Source organism: Macaca thibetana, chromosome 10, assembly GCF_024542745.1.
Source record: "Macaca thibetana thibetana isolate TM-01 chromosome 10, ASM2454274v1, whole genome shotgun sequence".
NCBI lineage: Eukaryota > Metazoa > Chordata > Mammalia > Primates > Cercopithecidae > Macaca > Macaca thibetana.
Window position 1 is genome coordinate 87,507,456 of NC_065587.1, and position 3,771 is coordinate 87,511,226.

A 3,771-nucleotide genomic window follows, 5' to 3' on the forward strand; every position below is an offset into this window, starting at 1 on the left:
GTCTTTTTGTTTTCATGCTCCCCACATCCCCCTACCTTGTTTAGCATTGATAAATATTTCAAAACTGCAGAGGAAATTTATCGTATTTGTCTCATGGGCACAGAGCTTTTGATTTACTGTGTTCAGTAAGATGTAGGGGGCTAACCAAGCTCTTAGGATTAACTGCATCTGACTGTCCTTCAAAAGGTCATCAGCAGTACATCCTTAGTAGGCCTCACAATAATGTGTCCACACTACAGGTTAGTGGGAGTGACTGAAAGGCTTGACGAGTTGTCCTGGATTTGCTCTGGTGGGGCGATCAGAGTCCATAGCACTGGGTGGGAAAACATGAAAGAAAATAAGTGAAAGTGACGTATTCCTCCAGAATAGCTAAAGGTCAGTGCTCACCCCATTCAGCCACTGTATTCCCTAGACTTAGCATGACGCGGTTGTTTCTAAAAATCAACGCCACACTTAGCGTGGTAATGTGGCTTTGTACTAAGGCCACCTAGCTAAGCCGGAACTACGTTTCCCAGAATTCCCTTGCCTGTAGGTTTCCGGGGTTAGCACAGGCCACGTGACCTGATGCGTGCTTTGTGAGGCGGAAGTGATGCAGCGTTGTCGTCTCGTAGGCTTGAAAGGTGGGTGCCCGAGGTTAGGTACTGTCGCAGCGCAGGGAATTGTCCCAGTCTGCTGTCTCACCTTGTGGGCGTGGAGCCCCTCTAACTTTCCGAACTCCCTGGCGGCCCGCGTGCCTGTGGCAGATTCAGCTCCCAGTACTCCACCTTCGGCTGTCTTCCACTTCAGGGCCAGGCTGTGCTACCACTGTCAGGCCCCCCACCAGACACGGAAGCAACAGCTGTCCCTAAGTGTTCAACTCGCTCCTTCCCGCAAATGTAGAAGCTCAAATCCCTATAGCAAATTCTATATTCTATGTCATTTTTTTTTTGAGACGGAGTCTCGCTCTATCGCCCAGACTGGAGTGCAGTGGCCGGATCTCAGCTCACTGCAAGCTCCGCCTCCCGGGTTTACGCTATTCTCCTGCCTCAGCCTCCCGAGTAGCTGGGACTACAGGCACCCGCCACCTCGCCCAGCTAGTTTTTTGTGTTTTTTTAGTAGAGACGGGGTTTCACTGGGTTAGCCAGGATGATCTCGATTTCCTGACCTCGTGATCCCCCCGTCTTGGCCTCCCAAAGTGCTGGGATTACAGGCTTGAGCCACCGTGCCCGGCCTCTATGTCATTCTTAATGCTTCCATCTCTCTGGTTGAATCTAGAATGGATACAATCAGTAATGCACGTTTACCAGACAGAGGATGTGCGGCGTTTACTGTTGATTTATCTCTTTTCCTCCCTTTCATCTCAGTTTGGTTCCAGGATCTACACTCCTCCACCATAGTCAGGAGATTCAGGAAAAGCTGGCAGGGTTCAGCTTTCAAGTTGACCCTTGACGAACCATGGCCAATCCTGCTAAGAGTCATGAAAGTCAATCCTAACCAATGAGACCGAGGAGAAATCACTGAAGAACTTGTGGAAAACAGGCCCTCTGGATAAAGAGAAATGTGTGGGGAAAAAGGATTTTTTTAATGTTATTCTGGATGTTTCCCAAAAGTACTGCTGCTGCCTTGCCTTTCTGACAGACACTGGCTTTGGATGACATGCCGCAAGAAGGAAGGACGGATCTGGGGTTTTTGAAGACTCACTGAGATGCGCAAGGAACCAACCCTGAAGTAGCCAACTCATTCCTGTTTGCATGTGTTGACTGAAAAGAATCAAAATAAACAAAATATAACTTTACTTCTAAGAGGTTACAACTTGCAGGCAGGAAGCAGGCCTCTACCTGAGGCCATAAAGCATACTTTTAAGGAGAAAAGGTAGGTATTTATGTTAGGTGGAGAGGTAGGATATTCGTATTCTGTAGCATACAGGAGAAGGCTATGAAAATTAATGGAGGAAACTTGTTAGACACATGCTACTGGGCTTACGTATGAGGAATATCTGAAAGTGGACGACCTATGTTCACTTTGGGGTGAAGATTTAACATTTAGATGTATTATAATTAGGCCATAAATGCAAAAAGGTGAAACACAGGGCACAAGTTCATGATCTGTGTGATCTCCGGAGACCAGTCTGATCTAGCCCGCAGCCGGCAGTCATCTGTCAAGAAGGGGCTCTTTGTAGCCCAGAGTAGCTGTCAGGTTGGAACTATAAAACCAAAAGGAGGGCATCAGCGGTCAGATGAAGAGAAGTCTTTTGGCCTTTTGTCCTCTTGAAGTCAGCTTTGATAAGATCTGGTAACAATAAGGGGATGGGGATGGCTGCAGGTGGGACATGTCTGTTCTCTGTCCTGTCACAGCTGAGAGCTAGGAACTTTAGAGTCTTTCAGCCATACAGGGTCCTGTCATCCATTGAAGGGATCAGTCCATTGGGATTTTGCCAGTTTTAGCGTTGATCCTGTGTCCTGGGAAACCCCTCAATACTTGTCATACCAGAAGGTCAGCCACTCTAGCCCTACCTCAGGACCTCTTTTATGGGAAAGAATAATTCCCTTAAGTGCTTGAACCATTTGAGTTGTGGCTGCTTTTGGCACTTGTAATTGAAAGCATCCTGAATGTTCTGGGACAGTAAAAGAATGTGCCTTTATTTCTGACAGCAATTATAAAATCAATTATATGGTTATATTCTAAAAAATGTTTTGAGTAATCATTGGAAAAGTGCATCACTTAGAAAATGTATCTGTGTCCCGGGACCTGTTGTGGGGTGGGAGGAGGGGGAAGGGATAGCATTAGGAGATGTACCTAATGTAAATGACAGTTCACAGGTGCAGCACACCAAGATGGCACATGTATACATATGTAACAAACCTGCACGTTGTGCACATGTACCCTAGAACTTAAAAGTATAATAATAATAATAAAAGAAAAAGCTAAAAATAAATAAAAATACAAGAAGAAAAAAAAGAAAATATATCTGTGTGTCAATTTTGTTTGTTCAAAATCAGTTTCATTAATTTATGGGAAGATACACCTCGTACATTTTAATTAAAAAAAAATCTTGCCAGTTGAGGATACCCGTGATATATTCCAAGATAAACAACCTTTTTCAATTTTAGCTATTCATATGTCTTTGGGCCTTTGTTTAGTTTTGTCCTAAAATAGGATTGCTTTTATATGGGCCAGATTCCTGCAGCGATGCCATCTGGGAAGAAAGGGAGGGCATGATCTTTGTTCTACATGTTTAAAAGTCTCAAATGAGTTACTGGGATTTAAAAAATATATTCGCACTTGAGTTTGGTACAGTTCAGTGATTTTTTTTTTTTTGAAAGAAATAAAGGTTTCCAGGGCTTGACACTGTCCTGTGGGTGTGGTCGATTAATTGCATTATTGGTCCCAACTCTTTACACCTACCCTTTGCCGTGTAGCCTGCTAGTGGCCTCTCACTATGACACTAGGATTTCCCATGTGATGTTCTTTGGCCAATAGGTGCAAGCAAAGGCTTGAAGAGCACTGGGGAGTTGAGATTGTTTGCTCATGTCTCTGCTTTCATGATGACAGTGTGCCTCAGTTAGCCTGGGGAGAATGAGTGTCGCATGGTCCAAGCACCACTATTGCCACAGCTGATGATAAGTCAGATAACTGCCATATTTAAGTGGGCCCAGAGGAGACAAGAAGAATCACCCAGCTGAACCCAGCCTAAATTGCTGACACATTAACTCATGAGCTAAATAAATGCTTACTGTTTTAAGCCACTAAGTTCCAGGGAGGCTTGCTGTGTAGCATTTTTGAGTTATTTCA

At 44.6% G+C, this 3,771-nt stretch overlaps 1 long non-coding RNA gene across 1 annotated transcript; it reads left to right on the top strand.

Moving 5' to 3' along the window:
• The first annotated feature begins 563 nt into the window (after window positions 1–563).
• Window positions 564–2,876, top strand: LOC126929208 (uncharacterized). Its single transcript, XR_007717093.1, has 2 exons — window positions 564–620; window positions 1,344–2,876. It is a non-coding gene; the product is annotated as an uncharacterized LOC126929208 (long non-coding RNA).
• The last annotated feature ends 895 nt before the right edge of the window (window positions 2,877–3,771 follow it).